This window comes from Nicotiana tabacum, chromosome 1, assembly GCF_000715075.1.
Source record: "Nicotiana tabacum cultivar K326 chromosome 1, ASM71507v2, whole genome shotgun sequence".
Classification (NCBI taxonomy): Eukaryota; Viridiplantae; Streptophyta; class Magnoliopsida; order Solanales; family Solanaceae; genus Nicotiana; species Nicotiana tabacum.
The window spans coordinates 165,507,036-165,531,657 of record NC_134080.1 but is presented as its reverse complement, the minus strand read 5'-3'; the positions used below and the strand labels follow the sequence as shown (position 1 = coordinate 165,531,657).

Here is a 24,622-nt window from a genome sequence, read left to right as displayed (position 1 = left end):
GAGGGGCTTGCTGCCCTGGCTTCGGACTTGTCGATGGAGGACCTCGAGGTCGATATCTTGGCTCGATCTTGAGCTATTGGGGGTAGTTGAGAGTGGTTTAATAGTTGAGATGCGATCAAGAAATGCTCATTATTGCCAATACCAAACAATAAATGAAGAACAAGTATGGAGGTAATAAAAGCTAAGAAAGACCTCGAGATAATAAGAACGAGCAAGTTAGAGAGAAAAGAGAGAGAGAGAGAGAGAGATATATTATTGATCTAGTGGAGAATAGTTAGAGCAACATAAGCCCCTTACAAAGTAGTGTGGGTTCCCTTTATATAGGAGGGGAACCCGAATATAGTACAACAAACGTCAATTATAAAATATGGAGATGGGACGGTTTAGACGTGACGCTTTGGCATAGGTCCTGGATAGGCCGGCCCTGTCAGACTTAGCCGTATGCCTTGGTAACTTCCTCTTCTGATTTAGCCCCGACCTTTGTCTTCTTTAAGTCGGGCCCGGACGAGTCCCGAGGGAAGAGACTCGATCACGACTCCACGTCCTCGGGGTCTCGAGGTATTCTTTCGAAGTGGTTTGATTGCGAGAAATTAAGTCCTCTAATTTTGCCGCATATAGATAGTCTCCACGTTTCCCAGAACGGAGCGACGAGAAATCATTTTGACACCTGACTCTATGAGCTTCTTCCGGTAACGTCATACCATTGATGCAACCCGTGGCGCGAGCTTTTGCGGCAATCGGGGTGTCCCATGGACTTGTGTATTTGACATCATTTAATGCACTATCGATTCCCGTTCCCCAAGATAAATGCTCCACCATATGTTCGGTTCTTCAAGAACGGAGTAATTGCGTTCACCAGTCAATCTCCCAAAGCCTCGATAACCATGTCGTTACCCCCTATAAATGGGGGTGCCTTGGCGTTGTTTTTTCTATCCAAGTACCTTCGTCGACTCATCTGCCCATTTCTTCTTATCATTTTCCTCTATCCTTGATCATTATGTTTGGGGCTCATGGCTTCAAGGCCGTTAAGCAGAGCTCCTGTAGGCTGTGTTGTGGCCTCTTGTCAGAACTTCTCTTTGTTGAGCATAACCATGTCGTCCTGTTGCTGCTATGGTTGCTGTTACATCTGTTGTTGCTGCCCTTGTTTCCTTGAGATGATGACATACGGGGGTCAACTTTCCTTGCTCATAAAAAGATCTTCATATTATATACCACTGCTCAAAAGGCGACTCGGATTATACACTGCTGCTCACATTCGTACTCCAGCTCGACGTGGTGCTCTGCCTTGAGCCAGTAGCTTGCACGGCTAGGTGTTCCAAGAAGTGGACTCTAAGTAGCCGTGCAAGCGGGACCGAGGCTCGCTCGGTCTACTATCTCTCCGAGGTTCTCTTTGCCAGCGAGGGTCTTCAACCTTCGGAAAGCTACGGCATTTTTTCATCCCTCCTTGCTTCTCGCCCTATCCTTTGGGGATATCAGTGTGGAAGGCCGGGATAAGGTTTCTGAGGATGCATGCCCGGAGACGCTTGTTGCATAAGGTGGAACTTCAAAGGTAGACTAGTCTCTAGGCTTTTATCTCGCGTGTGCGCCTTTTTGTTTCTTCCTTTATGCGCAAAAACCCCTTGCGGGCTTTTGTAATTGCATGTAAGGACCCCTCGAGGGCTGTTTTACATGGATATTTATGACTATAAAGATACTTCCTTAATTTCTGCTTTCGATTCTTGCCCTATTATTCTATGCTCTCGTGCCCTATGAGGCCTTTGAATGTTTTCCTTTGTTGTTGACCGCTAATATCTAACTCGGATGCGAGCATTCTTTCCGATCCTCTGCTGATTGACATGGCTCTTTTCTGAGTGCATCGTCAAACCTCAGACCAAGCATGAATTGATCTGATAGGCTTAGGCTGTCGGGCCCTCCGAGTTTCATGGAGATAGTACACTGAGTTTTGTAGCTTTCGAGAGTGGTATCTTGAGCGAAGGTCAGCTTCGGGTACCTGGGGGTCTGCTTTGAACTTGATGCAGATAGCCTTTTAAAGCGTAGTGGATAGGCTTCAGTTGAGGGGTTGCCTATGCTTAGGCGATGCCTCAAGCCCTCCCAGAGCCTTCATGATCAGAGCTCTCGCGTGATTACTCTTCGTTTTAGAAAGAAAAACCATGAGATCGGGTACCGCCTCGAGTTCTATGATGGCGTTGAAGGCTTTCCGAAGCCTGACTTCTTTTTTGGCGGAGATCCTCAAGGTCGGGCACTAACTCGAGACTAGAGACGATACAGTTGACTCCTTAAGGCCTAACTTCTTGTCGATGGAAGCCTCTGGGGTCGAGTACCACCCCGGGATTTGTACCGAGGCCGTTGGCCTCCCGGGGCTTTACTCTAGATAGGCGAATCGTTGTTGTTTCCAATATGTGTGGGTGGCTTTTGCTTCTTTCGGAGATCTCATTATTTTGGATAACTATCCCTCCTCCTTGGCATCAGGTCCTTCGTCTCTTCAGGCGTAAAAAGCATTGGCACACGTCCTTGCTTTAGTCTGTCAATTCTTCCATAGTCATGGCAGCTACTTCGGGGCCAGTCCAGCAGAGAGGGGAGAGTTCCACTCCCAGTGTTCAGGATCCGTGGAAGTTTACTCTAGAGATGGTGAGGAGATACTGTGGATGCAGCGAGTGGATAACGCCGCGGGTGTTTTCCCCGGAGGAGAGTATCACGGACTCTGCTGACGGATTCTTGAGCGTATACCTATATCCTTTCGCATTTGGCCCCCTTAATAGGGTCGTGCTTTATTTCTGCTTGAAGTATCGGGTTACTTTGGCACAGATACATCCGTTGTTTTGGCGAGTGGTGCTGATGATGAGGTTCTTTGCAGAGAAGGATGGGCTTGAATTCACGCTCAGCCACCTCGTCAGGCTATACCGACCCTTTTATTACCGAGGCCTGTTAACCTTGCGGTGTCGTTCGTCCACGCCCTTCGTTGTCGATGATGAAGAATATGGGGATCAAGTGTGGGTCAGTCGATTAGTCCGGGTCTGGATGGCTGACATTATCCCCGTGGAGCTCATGCCATTTCCTGAGGGATGGAATTATGCACATGAGTGGAGTGCCTTGTGCTTCCTTAGATTTGCCTATAGTGAAAACCAGTTGAGTAATTGTGTCCCCTTCCTTTTTGCAGCAACTTCATGGATGTCGGGTGAACTTCTTGATCTGCCCGGCTTAGTTTGGAAGTTGGCGACCCATTCGACTTGCGATGAGCGTCGGTGGCGAGCTATGTCCCGTGACAGATGGGAAGTGAAATACCAGGGTATGCACGTACGCTACTCCTGCCTTGATCTTCATATATTTGAGATGACATTTTCCTCTTTCTTTTGTATCGGCTTTGCCGTTGTAGTTATCGGGCGGTTCCTCGAGGTGAGGTTGTGCTCTTACGGAGAGGGGAAGGAATTGTTGGCCTCTGAGCTAAGGGACGATGGCGATAAACGGGATTTGCTCCAGTAGTGTGGTGGAGCTTTTAATGGGGCTCAACGGGCCCGTGTCTTTGAGGAGAGGACGTCGTCTAAGCCTGCTATTCCCAGAGTGTTCAATTCTAGAACAGTGATTCCTCTGAGTGAATATGCTTTGTCCGAGGTTGGTTCTCCCGGGGCCGAAGGGGCAGGACCAACAGGAGTGTGCTCATCCTTCGAGGAAGTCTGCCGTCTTCACTTCGTGGTGTGTTTCAGCGCAGTCCTTCTGTATTTTGCATCTTCCTTTATTTATCGAGCTTTTCTTTTGCAGACCTTTGATAGGCTTAGGTCTGAGCTGCTCCGTCATGGGGCTTGGCTTCGGAAAGCTCTGGATGAGGGTGAGTCCTTTAGGTTCCTTAGCGAGGAGAAGGAGGCTGATTTGATTTACTAGTGATATGAGGCGTATCGGAGCTTGAATTTCGAGAGCTATTTGATGGAGCAGGTAACCTTTTGTAGCATGTGTTTCGCTCTTTTTGTCCCTTAAGGTTAATCCCTTTGCCTATCTTAGCTGTAGAAAAAGACGGAGGCTTCGGAGTACCTTAAGGGAGAAGCCGACCGTGTCAGGAATGCTTGCGGTGAATTGAGGGTTCGGGTGCAGGCTCAAGCTTTAGAAGAGAAGGGCGCCTTGGCCAAGGTTCCCACCTTCGAGGCCCAACTCCGCTTGGCTTGTGACAATGCTACAGTTCAAGCGGATATGATCGTGAAGCTCGAGTCCGATCTCTCGAAGGTCAGGGCTGAGATAATCGATGCCCGGGCTGAAGTAGCATTAAGTTGAACCAAGGCTGATCAGGAGATAGCGATTAATATGAAGGATGTTATTGATGCCTAAGCCGAGTTGAAGCGGGCCCTTGATAGTGAGAAGAGGATCGAGGAATATGTTCGCTGCAGATCTCGAAGAGAGGTACTCGAAGAGATTGGTGCTAGGGGCTTCGTTCTCTCGGAGGAGTTGGCTCGAGCAAGGGCGGACGAGTGCGATGCTCGGTCACTTCTTGTTCACGTCATGGAGAGCGAATTTGGGGCTGGCAGGCTGTAGCCTTTTGGAGCAGAGCGTAGATTTTGCCGCTTTTTCGTTTTGTATTTGATATTTGCAGGACATGTTTGTAAATGGATAACACGCCTTTTGCATATGTAAATAAGAGAAAACTTGAAGCTTTATCTCTTTTGTATCTCTTTCTGCATTGCTTTCGGCCAGGCGGGCTGGTTTTGGTGTCCGACGGGAGCCCGGTGGATCTAGAGCTCACTTATATAGGCCTGGAGGCTTTTAAGTGCGATTTTTTATGCGAGTAGGCATCAGGGCGTTTGTGCTTTACCTAGCTATTTAGGCCTAGTCTCCGAGTTGGGACCTGATTCGAGCTTACCTGACCTCCAATCTCCCGCGCCTGCACAGGCGGATGATGATTGTCCTTATTCCTTGCCCTTAGACATTTGTGTTTCAACTATTTCGGGTCCAGTCTCTAAATCACGTTGCGTCTCGAGCTTTAATTGACCCTCATGTTTTTTCGTGCCTGCATGGGCGAATGACATTGGCTCTTGTGCTTCAGGTTGAAGCGACCTTCTAAGTGTGTGGCCCGGAGGCTTGTTCGGCTGGCTATAATGGCACTTACACCATGCCATTAGGCATGTGTAGTTAACTATTTTGGAGTCAATCTCCGAATATGGTTACGACTCGAGCTCATTTTAATCCTCAAATTTTCAATTTTCAAGCTGGCGACAGTGGCTCTTACGCTGCTTGGTCTTTGAGACCTTTTAGTGTGCGGCCCGGAGGCTTGTTTGGCTGGCGAAAATGACTCTTACGCTTTTGCCCGTGGGCATTTTGTAGGCTTCTTTTTCCTCTCGTTAAGGTCTTTTTAAAATAATTTTGCTTGACCCGTCATCGGTTCGGGAAGAACCTCTATTTCAAGTCGTTAGCGGCGATCTTCGAGCACTTTTGAAGGTTCTTAGCTCGTAGGCTGAGTAGCCCGAAGCCTCGTGTTTTAGAGCTGACATGGTCGAAGCTCGTTTTCCTGTTTGAGGGAAGCCTGTTTTAACCGGTTTTTTTAGAAGTATATTCAAAGCAATGGCCTGTGATTTTGTAAGTGACAGTCGGGCATCCCCGAGGTGCGTTAGTTTGGCGGGATTTCCCCTTGTCGCATATTGCTTCCTGCCTAAGGTTTTAATTCTATCCCTTATATGGAATTTCATCCTTTTGGCAAAGTGGGGGCGGCCTTGTCCTCGGGCGATACGCCTGTGGTCATCTGGGTAAGGCGTCTGTGCCTTGCGCTTCCTTTGTTGATATGGAACTCGGCGTTCCGGTCTGGGCCAGTTATGTCATACTGAGAAAATGGTCTTTCTCCTTGTCCTAGCGATAGCTGTTTGGAATCTGTCAAAGATTCGAGAGGTGGTTATGTTTTGACCCGGCGGTTCGAGCTACCCCATCATCCTTGGCCCGTTAGTGGTGATCGAGCCACCTGCACTCATGTGCACATGTTTTATTTAAAATGGATTGAGTGAGGAAGAAGGTTACCAGTGCATCAGTGTGAGGCCGAGACGAGGTCTAGGTTCCCTCTTTGCTGAATGTAATGGCGTTCTTGGGGGTATATCCCTAGATCTGCCTTTCTCCGGTAGCGAGAAATTTTGCTCTCCCTTTTACAAGGTCAAGGAAAGGGTCGTCGCTCCTCTATTATCGTGGTAATGTGCTGAGGCCCATTTACTTCGTTCCTCCCAGCCTCCTTCTACATTGGGGGCTGAACTCGAATTCGGTCGCTCGTCAGTTCTCGGCGGTGATTTTTTGTCGAGCGGCTTGGCATCTTTCCTTCGGAGCTGGTGGCTATATTCAACCTCGCGGCCACACTTGCTATGTAGTTCCCGCGTTAGGCTGTGATTCCTTTGAGAGGAATTTGGCCGAGTTGGTCCGAGCCATTTGACGTCCCTGATTTTGCATACGGCAAACACGATGTTTGGTATATCGATGTGGAAATTGTACTCTGACGGGTGAGGCGCCCTTGCCGGCCATACGTCCTCGTCGAATCTGGCTTTGTTGTCGATTCCTCAAGGATATGGTCCTCGGGCTATTCTCCGATTGTTTCAAGGTTGATTGCATCTCGGGGTGTTCCTCCTGTCTGCGGCGCACGGGCGATACCTCCCTCTGTTTGGCATTGGTTTCTTTGCTAGGAGCCTATTTGAGTAAGCTGAGCCCGAGGAGGCTCCCAGATAGTCATCCACGACCCTAATTTGCGAATGATGCCGGGTACAGGCACCTGACCAGGTCTTGGCTGGGTACCTGATCAAGTTTTCCTTGAACTGCCCTGAAATCATCGGGTTCGGTTTGTTTAGGCTTTGAGTGAAGGACTGTGTTTCCCAGTCATTCGAGACCAGGGGTAATACCGTTCGTTCCATCGAGGAATGAGGTTCGAATCCCCGTAGCATTTCATTCTCCCTTTGCTCGACCCTGGATGCGTTGGACTTTCTCGTCGTTGTTTCGAAGGCACCGACATGTGCCTTTATAGAGGAATCTGCCAGTACGGTAGGCGAGTTTATGGGTTCAGGCGCTAGGTTATGACGCCACATCATGGTTCCTTTCAAGAGTGTTTCCCCAAACCTCTTCAATAAGACGGGCTCGATCTCATCATCTTTTGGGTCGTTGCCTTTTCCCGCGCATGTATAGGCAGTGATGTGTTTGTTGGGATCTGAGGTCCCATTGTACTTAGGGAGTTCTAGCATTCTAGGCTTCTTTGAAATGGGTTTCGGGGCCGCTTCCTTGGGGAACGGACTTTGTATAAACTTCTTCGAATCCACGCCCTTGAGTATCGGGGGTGCACCCGAGATTTGGTCAACTCTGAAGTTATAGGTTTCGACCTTCTTATCGTTGGCTTCTATCATTTTCTCGCCTGACTCGATATTTTTGGTGACATCCACTAGCATTCTCATGATGGCAGGATCGGCTACCGATCCACCGTTTCTTGACCTCTTCAGTACCCGTTTTCGGCTAGGGGAGTAGTTTCCGGTGCTGCTGTACTGGGAGTCTTCGGATGGCTTTGTGACTGAGCAATAGCCAACTACTATGCCTGCAACATTTCAAAAATATCGTGAAGACTAACTTTCTGCGCTTCCTGAGCCGGGGTTTTTTCGGCTTCCAGTTGTTCACCATGTTGTATGCTACCATCGGTGTGTGAGGTTTCGTCGACTTATTGTGCTTTATGTGAATCCATGTCCGCTAGAATCGGTTCGAGCGCGTCATTGGGATTCTACGATTGCGTTCCGGCAGCCGGAACAGTCACGCCATTTTCCTCGTGGTTTTTGAGGTTGTCATTCTCGACTCTGTTTACTGAGCCAGACATTTCGACCGGAAATCAAGAGATCTTGGACAAGAAAAAGTGTGAAAGATAACTTGCGTTTTTGTAATGAAACCAGTAAGAAAATAATCACTATTATTTTTAACCCCACGGTAGGCGCCAAACTATTTACCGTGAAAATGGTAACGACAATTAAATTTGTAAATAGGATTCTAAAAATACGTGATCTATTTTTATTCTAGTTGTTAGAGCAGATGGCGTTAAGGATATAAAGTTTAACGATAAAATACAAGCTAAAACGGGGCAGTAATCAAATAGAAGGGCTTGCTGCCCTGGCTTCGGACTGGTCGATGGAGGACCTCGAGGTCGATATCTTGGCTCGATCTCGATCTACCAGGGTTAGTCGGGAGTGGTATAATAGTTGAGATGCGATCAAGCAAGGCGTTTTATGTCCAATACCAAACAATAAATGAAGAACAAGTATGGAGGCAATAAACGCTAAGAGTGGCCTCGAGCTCATAAGAACGAGCAAGTTAGAGAGAAAAGAAAGAGAGAGATATTATTGATCTAGTGGAGAATAGTTGGAGCAACATTAGTCCCTTACAAAGTAGTGTGGGTTCCCTTTATATAGGAGAGGAACCCAGATATAGTACAACATACGTCAATTATAAAATATGGAGATGAGACGTCTTAGACGTGATGCTTCGGCATAGGCCTTGGATAGGTCAGCCCTGTCAGACTTAGCCGTGTACCTTGGGAACTTCCCCTTTTGCTCTAGCCCCGACCTTCGTCTTCTTTGAGTCTGGCCCCGACGAGCTCCGAGGGAGGGGACTCGGTCGCGACTCCACGTCCTCGGGGTCTCGAGGTATTCTTCCGAAATGGTTTGATAGCGAGAAATTGAGTCCTCTGATTTTGCCGCATACACTTTTCAGATTTGATCAAGTAATAGGTGATGAACGCCCAAGCCTAAATCCCTTTTTTAAAAGAATTAATTTAAGCTTAACCCTTTCAATTAAGTGTAATTTTCCTCTAAAAAGAAAAAGAAAAAAAGCTTAGATTAAGAGCTAACACTTGTAGTTGCTATAGTTAAATACATTTCCTTTAAAAAGAAAAAAGGGTTGAGGTATGCCATATTAGATCATCCATGCCCTCACAAATATTGTAACTTAGATATTAAAAATGAATCTTCGTAGTTGGTTTAGGCGCGCTACATTAAATTATCATGGCTACAGGGTACGACTCCCGTGACGTAGTTGTGATTGCTAAAATCCGGGTGTACATTTAATGTGACCCGACTTCAATTTCCAACAGTGTTAAATAAAATGTGTCGCGAACCGTGGGTGCATTTCATATAGCGTGGTTTAAGATATGTTTTAAATAACATTGAAATATCCTAAAAATAGTAAAAGTGGTTAAAAGTCGTAAAAATGCACATAGGTTTAAAATGCGTAATTAATCAAATAATAGGCCAATATTAACAGTTTCAGCGACCGTGCTAGAACTACGGAACCCGAAAATGCCTAACACCTTCTCTCGGGTTAACAGAATTCCTTATCTAAAATTTCTGGTTCACAGACTTTAAAGAAATAAAAATTTCCTCGATTTGGGATCTTAAAATAAACCAGTGACTTGGGACACCAAATAAACTATTTCAAGTGGCGACTCTGATAAATTAATCCTATTTCAAATAATGTCACTTTAAATGAAAAAACTCCCATATACCCTCAGGGTGTAAGAAGGAGGTGTGACAATCGCTGGGTAGGGGTCTCTCTCTGCGACTCCGATTGGGCCCCATCTACTGGGGGTACCATACTAGTCCCCTCACCTATTGTTGTTTCTCTCCTCTGGCTAGCCGAGTCTTCCTAGTTACCATCATCTATGAATGCAAACGTCAACACGTAAGTTTAACTCAAATTTCCTATAACTTAGTGCTACTACAACACGATTTAGATTTGAAAGAAAGGTAACCAACTCCTAAATGCCTTGTAGTCCCCTGCTTATATAATATGGTACACCACACATTTATGAACAAGACCCTACTAGACATAGCTTGTAGACTCCCTAGGACAGAACTGCTCTGATACCACTTTTGTCACACCCCAAGCCTAGGGGCGAGACCGGCACTCAGTGCCTCACCTATCTTGTGTATCATGCGACTAAGAGTCTCTGAACATGTAATGTCATACTTTAGCAATGGGCCACATTGCAAGATAATGTGCGATGCAAAATATAAAAACTGAACAGATACGTTGACTTAATGTCAACATAAGGCTGGGCCGACAAGGCTGTCATAATTACTTCAACTAACAAGCCAACAAAATATACATACAGGTCCTACAGGCCCAACATACTGCACTAACTGACAGGATATGTCTACAAGCCTCTACTGATAGATGTACTATGATCGGAATAGGGCACCGACATACCCATATCCTATCTACATATATACACAAGATGCACACCAAAACTTCTAGACCTGGCAACTCCGAAGGATGGGTAGCTTACTGATAAAGCTAAACTTGGGCAAACACCTATTGGGGAGGTCTACCTGTCTGTCTGTCTGAACCTGCATGCATGAAATGCAGCGCCCCCAAAAAGGGACGTTAGTACGAAATAATGTATCGAGTATGTAAGGCAATATACTGAAGCTGAAACTGAACTGATAATATAATAACTGAAAGCAACTGGGGATCAAAGATAATCTAAGGATATGCTCATCAGCTGATACTGACTCAACTCTCTCAATATAGTGAGTAAAATAGCTGTCTGACCCAATAAGGCTCGGTGTGTGTGTATATATATATATATATATCTCTGCTCTGCCGTAGTAGGATCGCTCATAGGCGCTCGACCATACTAGGCTTTGTATCCCGTCCAATTAGGCTCGCTCATAGGCGCTCGACCACAGCAGGCTCGGTATATAACTTACCATCTGATCAGAGGTTGCCCAATAAGGGCCTTCCAATCGATTATAGCTCGATGGTAGTGAAAATACATTAATACTGTATATATAAATTCTCTACTCTCTTGCTTGGAATAAGGAGATACTCAATTGAATATGAAGTCCTGATGCTATAAAAATTGAATTCATTGAGGATAATAGCATTTTACTTGTATACAAAATGTAAGGATAACTGTAGAGTGCAGGTCATTTTTTTATGCTTGAATTGAGATACAGATAACTCACATGACGCATCGCCAGCACCAATATCTCCACTCTCGAAAGAGTCAAAGGGTAAGCGAACCACATCATCAGCCAAGCCTGATTAAACACAACGGAGGGCTGTACTAGAGTCCACACCTCGAAACGAAGAGAACATACCGAACCTCAGAACATCACCTATACATCCCGCGGTAAAGAAGAACTACCTCACTCCTTCGTTATTTTTTCACTGAACTGTATGCAGACAATCGGCTAGGGCATTCGGAAGTTCTAACTCTACTCGGAGACCCCAAGGCCTTAACAAAACCGTCGCGCTCTTTCCTCTCGGTCGAATTTCCGCCCTGAAGAGGGTCTCGCCAGCAAGGTTCTTAGCGGAGCAACGTACCCCCTTAGGAGGATCCGACAATACCACAGGCATTCTTTTGCAATCAAACGATGAGGGACATCCCCCCCTTTTTTTTGAAGATGCCATCTGCTCGGAAGGGTCGGGGAACAGCAGACTGAGTTTCAATAGGGAATCATGTACCAGACCAAACGGTCCGAGGAACCGCCCCCACACGGGCCGAGCTCACAACAATGAAATGATATGTATTTACGCCAAGCAATAAAAGAATATCTTTCAGTGTCTCATACTCCAAAGAAGGAAATTTCAGCATACTCTCGACAGGGATCCCTCCACCAAATGCATCCTGAAATACTCGAATACTTAGCGTCAACTATTTGGCAACCGCACGACCCCAGGGTCGGAACTCCGGGCTCATAAAGCTCCAACAAGGTAACTCCGAGCTCACAATTAACGGTCTTCGAGCCTAAGCAAACCCGATGACTTAGAGACTATCTCCAATCGCCGTACACTGGAAAACACGAGGCTATAAGACCCCGAGCGGGCAGACTCAGTATAACCAGATATATTCTACATTGCAACAAAAACTGTAAGACCTCAACAAGCATGACAAACTGTAAGACCTCAACAGGCATGATAAACTGTAAGACCTCAACTGGCATAACAAACTGTAAGACCTCAACAGGCATAAAAATTTTGTAAGACCTTACTACAGGCGTAAAACTCAATCCCGAAGTTTGGACGCCTAAACTATCACTCGGGATCAAAATTGGTTCCGGCCAAACACATATGACTACGGTCAAAATGGCTGCAAGTTAGGTATGAATTATCACCATTTGTATGATAATGTCTCGTTTTCTTGTTGCTACTTTAAGCATGTTTCGGTTCTGTCAAAAGAATGACATTTATTAATAGTATCACGACCCCGGTTCGCCCTCCGTGAACCATCATAACGGCACCTAGTGTCTACGACTAGGTAAGCCTAACAATGCGAAAAATAAACAAATTTGCGGAAGAAATAATAAAAACGAAATAGTGAAGCAAAATAGTGTTTAAAAGTGTCGCCCGACATACACAATATCAACTCTCGAAATCTGAATACATTTCCCAAAACCCAGAATCTCATGATCACAAGCCTTTGAATGTCTATAAATATCTAACTCCAAAATATCTATCCAAAGGAAAAAAGAAAATACAGAAGGGCTAATACTAAAAAGGGGAGTAGAAAGGGACTCTTCGGTCTGCAGACGCGGAAGATATACCTCGGAGTCTCTATAAGCACCTCATCTCAAGCGTGATGAGTCTGAGTGGAGGTACCTGAATCTACACATGAAAAACATGCACAGAAAGGGCGTGAGTACACCACAATGGTACTTAGTAAGTGTCAAGCCTAACCTCGGTCGGGTAGTGATGAGGAAGGTCAGGGCCCTACTGAGATTAAATAAAATATAAGGTGTGATAGTATACGATAAAGCAGTACAATTGGAAGATATTAAAAGAATCAATATAGGATAATAAGGATAACTATAACTAAAACAGAAACAGAAACAATCACCAGGAATAACACTCTTCTCAAAGATAATGACCGGGGATCTCTCAGTATTCCAAGGATCTCTTAGTACCCTCAATACATGCCAGGGATCTCTTAGTATTCCGAGGATCTCTTGGTATCCTCAACATAAGCTAGGGATCTCTTAGTATCCTGAGGATCTCTTGGTATCCTCAATATACATGCTAGGGATCTCTTGGTATCCCGCACCTCAACTCAAATCATAAATACGTGCAGGCGATCTCCCGAGATGCTATCCCGTTGTCCCAAAGTAAAACACACCACAACAACAGAAGGAATACTAAATTAAGCTGAATTTCGTACCAAGTAAAAATAGATAATTCTAACCTAACATGCTTCACATAATACAATTTCGACAGTTTAAACAATAAAGCAATTAAGTACATTAAACATGCTTTTCTAAGCTAATAGAAGATTTAAATTTCAAGTAGAGTAAGCAAGAAAGGAAAAACACAATTAAAGCTACTTAAGTGAAAACAGGATTTTCAACAATTAGCATAAGTACGCACTCGTCACCTCACGTACAAGGCATTTCAATTACCATAATACCAAATCCTAAGGTAAGCCACTTACCTCGAGCCAGCTCAAAATCAACCTGAAACCATGCTCTTGCCACGAGTAGTCAACTCCAAATGGTCCAAATCTATTCAATTCAATTGCATAATGTAAATAACACTTCAAATAACTGATTCCAGAAAGAAATTCTAAGCTAATACGCGAAATAAGGTAAAATAACCAAAATGTCCCTAAAGCCCACATCTCGGAATCGGGTGAAATTTACATTTTCAGAATTCTCATACTCCCACGAGTCTATACATAACAAGAACACTGAAATCGGGGTTCAATTGGCCTCTCAAATACCCATTTTAAGGTCTCTTAATCTCAAGCCCTAATTACCCATTTTTCCAATTTTTTCACAACTAATTAGGTCCTCAATCACATATAAACGAGTTATGAAGTCAAAATTGTAACCTCCAAGTGATTCCCCTTTGGTTTCCTCAAAAATCACCCTCAAAAGCTTCAATCCCGTTCAAAAATGGTGGAAAAATGAAGAAGGGTCGTGGATGGGCTATTTAAATACTGCCCAGATATTCCTTCTTCGCGAACGCAGAAGGCCCCTCGAGTTCGCGAAGAACAAATTAACTTGGGTCCAGATTCCTTCATCCTGAACGCGATGCCCAGGTTGCGAACGCGATGCAACACTTCCTCCTCCTACGCGAACGCGGAAACACCATCGCGAACAAGTAGACATAAAACTCCCAACTTCACGAATGCGAAGCATAAATTCCTCACCGGCCCCAGCTTCTCTTCGCGAACACGAGACCCCACTCGTGAACGCGAAGAAGGAAACAAGAACTGACTGCTGTAACATTTTTCTGCAATTTCTAAGTTCCAAAAATGACCCTTTGAGCATCCGAAACACACCCGAGGCCCCCGAGACCTCAACCAAACATGCCAACCAATCCTAAAACATCATTCAAACTTGTTCTAATTTTCGGAACGCTCAAAACAACATCAAAACACCAATTTATCATTGGATTCAAGCCTAAGAACTTCAAAAACTCTCAAAATATGCTTTCGATCAAAACGACTATCAAACCTCGTCCGAATGACCTGAAAATTTGCACACACGTCACATTCAACACTATGGAGCTAATCCAACTTCCAAAATTCCATTCCGGCCCTCGTATCAAAATCTCACTATCAAACCGAAAACTTCAAAAATTCAACTTTCGGTATTTCAAACCTAAATTAGCTACAGACCTCCAAAACACCATCCGAACACGCTCCTAAACCCGAAGTCACCCAACTGAGCTAACGGAACCATCGAAATTCCTTTCTAAGGCCATACTCACACTGTTCTGACTACGGTCAAGTTTCCAAAACTTAAGCTCTCATTTAGGGACAGTGTGTCCTAAAACTCTCCAAAACTCAAAACCGAACATCCCAGCAAATCAAAATAGCAGAAATAAACACAAGGAAAGCAGTTAATGGGGGATCGAGGCATAAATTCTTAAAACGACCAGTCGGGTCGTTACAAATAGTCCTTTCACTTGATCATACACAAAATGCCATTGAAATTTAGGAAATAATTGAATCATACATATGTTTCAAACGTGCAAAAGTTATGGACCAATTCAGATAACAAACACTTTTAACTACATTGAAAGAAATTTGCGAGACTAGAAAAATATACATAAATTTCGGGAAATGAGTTTTTCTTTATGCTTCGTTATCAACTCGTGTAGCTACGAGATCATGCCAAAATGAAAGAAGGCTTAGCCTTAACATACCTGGAGTAGGGAAAATCCTTATGATATCCTTGAAAAAGGTACACCGTACTTTGTTAGAACCGCAAAAATTGGATTAAACTTCTGTTTCTTTGAATTTCTTGAACGAAACGTCAAGCTTCATGCTTGTTGAGATACTGAGAAAATTTCTTAGATTATGTTCTTTGAAATTTTCAAATCAAGAAGAATTGCATTCTTGCTTTATTTGAATCACTATGTTACTTGTTCTCATTTCCATAAGGAATTGTAAACAAGACTTTGGATAGTCATCTATTCCTTTTTAGCCTAGGTTGCCACCTAGGCATAAGTGACTACTTAGTCACTTCTTGGTTTCTGGCTCCTTGCCATGTGTTGGGGATAATTTATACATTTTTATCCACTTATTAGTTAACTGAGTAATGTTCTGTTATTCGGTAATTAATCAATTACTCGTATAATTTAAAAATTGCCCCAAATTACTTAAAATTATATTTATTTTTAAAATAATTTATATATATTTTATACATTATACTACCGTGGTCATATGGTACCTTGCATGGTACTAGTTCATAATTATCGGGTATTATCGCTCGTCCCGTATTTTATCGCAAATTGGCCATTTTCAACGAAACTCGTTTTCTCTAATTTGTGCATCCTTTATCCTTCATAACACTTGTTTATCGCTTGTTATAAATAGCATAAATACGTTAATGTCAGGATGATATCATCCCCGACTCTACGTCAATTAACCGATGACAAAACTTTTAGCGTACGAAAACGCGAGATGTAACTTGATGAATGATGTTCAAGACAGGAGAAACTTTATGCTAAGTAGGTTCCACTCAGATGTACAAATTGAATATGATTGTTTAGAAATAAGGGGGTCTTATTAAACTTACTAACATATTAACTGAAACTCAAATGCAGCAGATATGATATTAGCCTAGTTCAAAAGAGATAACTTGATAATGACATAATACATACAAGAATAGTTATTGGGGGTTTTCATAGAGTTAACCTAATTGTTTTAATGAAACTGTTTCATATAACAAAGCTCACGAATATGATTATCATTTAATATAAACACAATACTTTCACAGTAATAACTCAGAGGTTGCTTTAGATTAACAAATGCTCGTGTGAAAAAAAAACACTTTAAACAATTAAACTTAACACACTTCAACGAAGCAAAGAAAGATTAAACATTGAACATTTCATATCCATCTTAGTTAAAATCATCAAATAACAACTTCAAGCACATAATAACAGACTGCACTGAATAGGGCTAGTGTGATAGGCATAAAGATCATAACATAACATTAGAGAAATCTGAAATCAGAGCGAGTATAAGAAGCTATAAGGACATATTAAGGAAATTAATTATAAATGTCATTTGATTTAGGGTAGTAGTAATCAAAGTCACATTATAACTCAACCAAACTGACTCGAGATTCATAAGAACAGTCAACCATAAATTAGTAACAAATTATTATAAGCTAGAACGAACAGTAATAAACTAGTGACAAACATTATAAACGAAAGCAATTAACAGAGATACAACAGTGCATCCATAACTTCAAACTAGATAATTAAAGGAGAAAGGGTAGAGGTATACTGACCTCGTTTGGTGCAGCAGACCAAACAAAGGTTCCACTCAGCCATATAAGGACCAAAGCTTCAAGCTTTGAGCAGTGAGAACTTAGAAACAAAAGAAACAGAAACTAATCAGAGACACACACACACAGAGAAAGAGAGAGAGAGACTAAGCTTTTGAAATCTAATTAGTTTTGATACTCGTATTAGGGTTTCTTAGTTCTCATTTTTTTATCTCCCCTTTAGATGAGAGCATTGGAAGGCTCTATTTATAGTGGCCATTAAAGCCGACCCGGTCATTTGTTTCATGAGTTACCACTCCGTTTCCCCCATTTCTGCTTCTTATTGTCCTGTTCAGCTGTATTATGTGATATCAGGTTGGTTGGTTCGCGTTCGGAGAGGTTTTGGAAAGGAATGAGACACTTAGTCTCTTTCGAGTAAAATTAGGTTGGAAAAGTCAACCGGATGTTCACTTATGTGAAAAAGGGCTCGGATGTGAATTCTGATAGTTCGGATAGCTTCGAAAGGTGATTTGAGCCTTAGGAGCGTGATCAGGATATGTTTTTGAGGTCCATAGTAAATTTAGGCTTAAATTGGCAAATTGTTGTGTTTTCTGGTTGATAGGTGAGATTTTGATATATGGGTCAGAATGGAATTTCGGAAGTTGGCATAGGTCCGTTGTGTCATTTGTGACATGTGTGCAAAATTTTAGGTCATTTGGATGAGGTTTGATAGAATTTTTGATCGAAAGCAGAATTTGGAAGTTTTTGGAATTCTTAGGCTTGAATCCGATATCAATTTGGTGTTTTGATGTTGTTTTGAGCGTTCCGAAGGTTGGAATATTTTGGCATGTTTGGTTGAGGTCCTGAGGGCCTCGAGTGAATTTCGAGTGGTTGAACGGATCAAATTCATGTTGGAAAAGTTGAAGAAAAATTGTTGTTGGTGTTGCAGACATTTGGCCTTCGCATTCGCGAGTAGGGTCTCACATTCGCGAAGGGTTAGAATGTGAGGCAGGAAGTTTGGCCTTCGGGTTCGCGATGTGTGTACCGTGTTCGCTAAGGATTAGGTGCAGTGTTCATTGCGAACACAATTAGTTTCCCACATTCACGTAGAGTAAATGGGAACAACTATGTCCAGGTTCATTGTGCTTCGCGTTCGTGAGCTACGGGTCGCGTTCGCGATGGGTTGACGAGATGAAGCTTCACGTTCATGTTCAGGATGTTACGTTCGCGATGGGTTGAGGAACTGAAGCTTCGTGTTCACATTCGGGATGTCGCATTTGCAAAGAAGTATTTAAGTGGTCAATGAATTTTGTGCTTCGCGAACGTGAGCCATTGACCGCGTTCGCAAAGAAGGAAAGGGTCACCTAGCCAAAATGTTTAAATAGCCATTGTCCTCTATTTTGGGTCTAAACTTCACCATTTTTGAGCAATTTTGGAGCTTTTTGCGAAGGATTGAAGAGGGAATCAAAGAGAAACACTTGGAGGTAAGATTTATGAACTTAATACTCGATCTTATTGTGATTTATACCTAATTGAACATGAAATTTATGGAATCTAAAGCCTAAAATTGGGGAGTTTGGGCTTGGAATTTTATTCTTTGATGTGAGGATTTGAGGGGTCGTTTGTGGTCGGACTTTGATGTATTTGATATGTATGAACTCGTGAGAGTGTAAGAATTCCAGTTTTGTCGTTTTTATCTGAATCTGAGACGTGGGGCCGGGGGCCGGGTTTGGCCAATTTCGGGATTTTTTGATGTAAATCGGTTATTTTTTAGTGGGCTTTGTTCACTTAGCATATTTTGATGGTATGAATCTATTTTTGGTTAGATTTAGAGCATCCGGAGGCCGAGTCAAGAGGCAAGGGCATCACAGGCTGGTGTTTGGACCGGATAGAAGTAAGTAATGATTGTAAATGCTGTCGTGAGGGTATGAAACCTCGGATTTCACATCGTTGTGCTACCTTGAGGTGACTCACATGCTAGATGATGAGCGTGGAGTCGTGCACTATTGGGGATTGTGACTTAGTCCGTCCCGTATGACTGTTAAACCGTGTATTTGATTAAAAATTATTTGATATCATTGTGTTTTGGAAAATATTATCATGTTTTTGGGCTAAATGCCATATTTGGGCCTCGTGCCAACTGTTTTGGACCCTTAGGGGATTTTACTACCATTCCTTACTGTTTTTACTTCATATTTGTACTCAGTCATATTGTATTCTACTGTTTTCATAACTCATCCATATTTACTTCATTTTGATACTTTAAATGATATTGTGGGCTGAGCATCATGTTTTACTGTTACCCAGGTGGCTTGATAGATTTCTGACTAAGTGGGGCCGAGGGCCTGCGTTGTGAGAATATTATGGGATCGGGCTGCACACCGCAGCAGTATTGTACTGATTCATGATTTTGAGGTCGAGGGCCTGATTTGTTACACATGTTCTATTCTACTCTATGTTTTGGGATTTTTAGCTTATTAATGACTTTAAATGGCTTATTATAATTGTTCGGTTGGTTTGGTGTTTGTGTCGGCTGTCCTAGTTTCACGATAGGCTCCATCACGATCGAGTCCGTTTTAGGGTCGTGACAAGGTGGTATCAGAGCCTAGGCTACATAGGTCTCACGAGTCATAAGCAGATTTAGTAGAGTCTCGCGAATCGGTACAGAGACATTTGTATTTATCCTCGGGGGGCTGTAGAACCTTTTGGAAAACTTCATATTCCTGAATTCTTGTTGTGCGAATATATTGATCCGAGTTCTATTATTCTATTCTCTCACATATGGTGAGGACACGTGCTACCGGTCAGGATGGATGACCACCAATACCACTAGCTGGAGCCACTAGAGGCCAAGGACGTGGTCGAGGCCGTGGTAGGGGCAGGGCTATAACCCGCACAGCAGATAGGGCAATACCTGCAGATCCACCAGCCGCCCCAATTTATGATCAGGTCCCAGTTATAGATACTCCAGCAGCACCAGCTCAGGCACGAAATGTGCCTATTATGATTCTAGGCCTTCAGGAGGCCTTGGCCCAGATTCTATCAGTATGCACTGGCCTAGCTTAGGCGGTCTCAGTCACTACAGCCACAGCTACTTCTCAGGCCGGGGGAGGCACTCAGACTCCCGTCGTTCGCACACCTGAGCAGGTCGTGCAGGGACATCAGACACTGGAGGCACCTCCAGCCCAGCTGATTACAGTTGTTCAGGACAATGTAGCTTCTATTATGCCAGAGGACAAGTAGTGCAGGTTGGAGAGCTTTGGTAGACTTGATCCTCCGACTTTCAGTGGTACAAAGGGCGAGGATGCCCAGGATTTCTTGGACAAGTGTTAGAGGATTCTTCATACAGTGGGTATTCTGGAGACCAGCGGTGTAGCATTTACTGCCTTTCAGTTTTCTGGAGCTACCTTCACTTGGTGGGAGATTTATGAGAGGCGTAGGCCTGTTGGTGCAGCACCCCTTACCTGACAGCAGTTCTCCGTTCTCTTTTTGGAGAAGTATGTGCCACAGTCTCGTAGAGAGGAGCTCCGTAGGCAGTTCGAGCAGTTGCATCAGGGAGATATGACTGTGACTTAGTATGAGATGAGGTTCTTAGAGTTAGCTCGTCATGTTGTTTGTTTAGTTCCTACGGATAGAGAAAGCATCAAGAGGTTCATTGATGGCCTCACATATCAGCTTCGGATTCTCATGACCAGGGAAAGGGTGTCTGGTGCTACTTTTGTGGAGGTTGTTGACATTGCTCGTGAGATTGAGTCAATTATTTGCTAGGAGCGAGATGAGAAGGAGGCCAACAGGCCTCGGGATCTGGTAGTTTTGGTGGTGCTCTTTCGAGGGGTTAGTTTTCGCACGGCAGAGGCCGTCTATTCAGACATGCTCAGTCAGCTCGGCCAGGTTATCGTGGGGGTATTATCGGGTCATGGTTCTCACAGTTCTCATCATGGCCATTCATCACTCAATGCCCTTCCAGCCCAGAGTTCGTCCCGTGCTCCATCAGTCTAGGGATCTTCTATGCCAGGTGCATCTGCTAGTCATTTCGATGCTAGGGGTTCCCTTCAGTCCCCATCTCCAGCACCAGGGAGTTGTTATGAGTGTGGAGAGTTGGTTCACATGTGGAGGCAGTGTCCTCATCGTCTTGGAGGTTCATCTCAGTAGAAGAGTCAGCCATCGGCTTTAGCGCCAGTTACTTCACCACCACCCACCCACCCAGCTAGTGGTGGAGGTCAGTCAGCTAGGGGTCGCCCCAGAGAGGGAGGTCGATCAGGTGGTGGTCAGGCCCATTTCTATGCACTCCCAGCTAGACTCGATGTTATTGCTTCAGATGCTGTGATTACAGGTATTGTCTCAGTTTGCCACAGAGATGCCTTTATGTTATTTGATCCTGGTTTCACTTTTTCATATGTGTGATCATATTTCGCTCGTTATTTGGATACGCCTCATGAGTCTTTTGTTTTATCTGTTCATGTATCTACTCCGGTGGGCGATACTATTGTTGTGGACCGTGTGTACCGGTCGTGTGTGGTGACTATTGGGGGTCTGGATACCCGAGTGGACCTGTTATTGCATTGTATGGTGGACTTTGATGTGATATTGGGCATAGATTGGCTATCTCCGTGTCATGCTATTTTGGACTATCATGCTAAGACAGTGACATTGGCTATGACGGGTGTGCCACGGATTGAGTGGCGAGGTTCGACTAATTTTGTCCCCAGTAGGGTGATTTCATTCTTGAAGGCCCAGCGGATGGTTGGAAAGGTTGACTTTCATATTTAGCCTTCGTGAGGGATGTCAGTGCAGAGACTCCTGTCACACCTCCTTTTTACCTACCCCGGAAAGGGGCATAAGAGAGTTTTTTCCAACTTAAAGTGATATTACTCGAAATGGGATTAATTATTCAATTCAAAGTCGCCACTTGGGATATTTTATTGGTGTCCCAAGTCACCGGTTTATTTTAAATCCCAAATCGAAGAAAATTCGACTTTCCTTTTGAAGTCTGTGAACCAGAAATTCTGAATAAGGAATTCTGTTAACTCGGGGGAAGGTGTTAGGCATCCCCGAATTCCGTGGTTCTAGCACGGTTGCTTAAGCTATCACAATTGGCCTATTATCTGATTTTAATACATGTTTTAGCCTATGGTTCAATTTCAACTTTACAACTGCTTTTATTTAATTATTTTTATGACAGATTCAACGTCATCTAAAACACGTCTTGAACCACGTCACATAAATGCACCCGCCGTCCACGACACATTTTATCTAATGTTGTTGAGATTTAGAAATGGGGCACATAAATGCACACCCCAGTTTAGGAAAGTAAATTAAATTACACGCCTAAAGCAACTACGCACTTCGAAACATTTTCTACACTAGTTAAAATATCGATATGAGGGCAATAGACTAGGTGATTTGATGGCAAACCTCAATTTTGTTAAAAGAAAAGCATTCAACTAAGTGAACTACAGATATTCATTTTCAAAACTAAGCATCACAACTACACCACGGGAATCGTACTCGTAATTGTGACGATTTTATTATGGGCCTAAAGAAAACTACGATGTTTGAATTATTTCCTAAAAAGCTAGTTCGATATAATAGTGAAAGGCCTGTGGTTATGAAATTTATTTGTGGAAGAAATATAGTAAATTATTTATGGAAATGTAAGCTAACCCAAGAATATTTAACGATTGGGCTAGTTAGAGCTCTTATGTATATTAAATCACTAGACTTAAATATCTTTGCCCATTTACCTTATCAGATTCAACTTAAAAGCTTTTGACAAGCATCTTTCCAAACATTCACTATACCAATTCAATAATGAAATAATACTAACTAAAAAGATACGCTCAAATAGCAATGCAGTAGATCCAAACCATAGAATATCCGGATTATAGTGATGTAAACGTGAGAAATAAGAAGATCGAATTAAAAAAAAATCATGCTTATCAGATACAAAGAAAAAGTTTATCCATGCTCAAAGATTCACAATCACAATCATCAAGGAAATGTATTAGCCAAGTATAAAATGAGAGATGGACCTTCAGGCAATAAACTTTCTTCAACGGGCCTTTATAAGAGCTTGATCCTTACTGGCCTTGAAAGTGAAACCGACAGGACCACGGCAACGGACCTCTTGACCGGAAACCTTCAACGTAGAACTCAAAACGGCGACCTCGCCCTTTAACCAGAATCGAGCGCAACTCGAACAACCTTAACTACACCTTACCGGAAGATGGCAAGTTGCTTTTAACAGCTTAAAAGACTGGGTAAATCCTTATACCTCAAAAGCAGAGTTGTCAAAATGGGTTGTCAGAATCAACGACTTGGTATAGCTCTAAGGACCCCATTTTCACGCCCGCACACACTGTTGTAGACCAACAAACAAGTGAGAAAAATACCTACGGCGAGAAACCAACGATATAACGGGAAATTCCAATATGTAAGGGGTTCGTTGATTTTCTTGGTTTGATGGCTTTTTTAGGAGTTGTCGGCCGATTTCCTTCTTTGGGAATTGGGGTTCTCTTTTTAGCTTGTCAAGAACTTACCAAATAAGGAAGGTGGACAAATTAAAAGAAAACCAGTCAGCTTGAGTTTAAGAGTGTAGATATTGTCTTGCACGACGAGCAAGATAGACGATATGAGCGTAGAAAATTTTTGTCTGCGGCCGCCGTTTTAAGCTTATTAGCTTTATTTTATAGGGTTAGGAATTAGGTTAGGGGTATGAGCCTAGGAATTATGGGCTTGAAAATTATGGGTTAGGTCCAAAATTAGGCCTAAAAGGGGTTGCTCGAGCCCAAGTTTTTATTCTTTTCACGAACGAGCCTTAAAATACGATCTCATTTATTAATTAATCCTACTTAAGTAAAGTAACCATTAAAATAAGACTGGCCGTTAAAACAAAACTATTTTTGGTATTTTTCAAGATTTAAAATGACTACAAAACATTAATGAACCTATTTTTTGTAATTCTCGTTTTATTGTAATAAAATAAGGTAAAAGAGTAAAAATGAGTTGAAATAGCTATATTAGGCCTAAAATAAATATTTACGTGCTAAAAATATAAAAATCTTGGGGAGAGTAAAAAATCACATGTCTACAGCTCCTAGTATTGATTCTATTCCTATTGTGAGGGATTTTTCCGATGTGTTTCCTGTAGACCTTTCGGGCATGCCACCGGACAGGGATATTGATTTTGGTATTGATCTGGTGTCAGGTACTCAGCCCATCTCTATTCTACCGTATCATATGTCACCAACGGAGTTGAAGGAGCAACTTCAGGAACTCCTTGATAAGGGGTTTATTCGGCCTAGTGTGTCTCCTTGGGGTGCACTTGTTCTATTTTTAAAGAAGAAGGATGGCACGATGAGGATGTGCATGGATTACAGATAGTTGAACAAAGTAACAATCAAGAACAAGTATCCTTTGCCTCGTATCGATGATTTCATTGACCAGCTTTAGGGAGCGAGAGTGTTCTCTAAGATTGATCTTCATTCAAGGTATCACTAGCTGAAGATCAGGGACTCGGATATGCTTAAGACAACTTTCAGGACCCAATATGGTCATTATGAGTTCCTTGTGATGTCTTTTAGGCTGACCAATGTCCCTGCAACGTTCATGCATTTGATGAACAACGTGTTTCAGCCTTATCTCGACTCGTTTGTGAATGTTTTCATTGATTATATTCTGGTATACTCGCGTAGTCAGGATAGCACGCGAAGCATTTGAGAGTTGTGTTGCAAAGATTGAGGGAGGAGAAGCTTTATGCAAAGTTCTCCCAGTGTGAGTTTTGGCTTAGTTTAGTGGCATTCTTGGGGTACGTGGTGTCTAGTGAGGGTATTCAGGATGATCCAAAGAAGATAGAGGCGGTTCAGAGTTGGCCTAGACCATCCTCAGCCATGGAGATTCGCAACTTTCTTGGTTTGGTGGGTTAT

The 24,622-nt window shown here is 43.1% G+C and overlaps 1 long non-coding RNA gene across 1 annotated transcript; it reads right to left on the bottom strand.

The window, feature by feature from the left end:
- Positions 1 to 12,214: 12,214 nt before the first annotated feature.
- On the bottom strand, positions 12,215 to 23,348 carry LOC107786642 (uncharacterized). The gene is made up of 4 exons (XR_001648183.2): positions 22,730 to 23,348; positions 16,722 to 16,800; positions 13,406 to 13,475; positions 12,215 to 12,585 (listed from the first exon to the last, which is right to left on the bottom strand). It is a non-coding gene; the product is annotated as an uncharacterized LOC107786642 (long non-coding RNA).
- Positions 23,349 to 24,622: the final 1,274 nt, after the last annotated feature.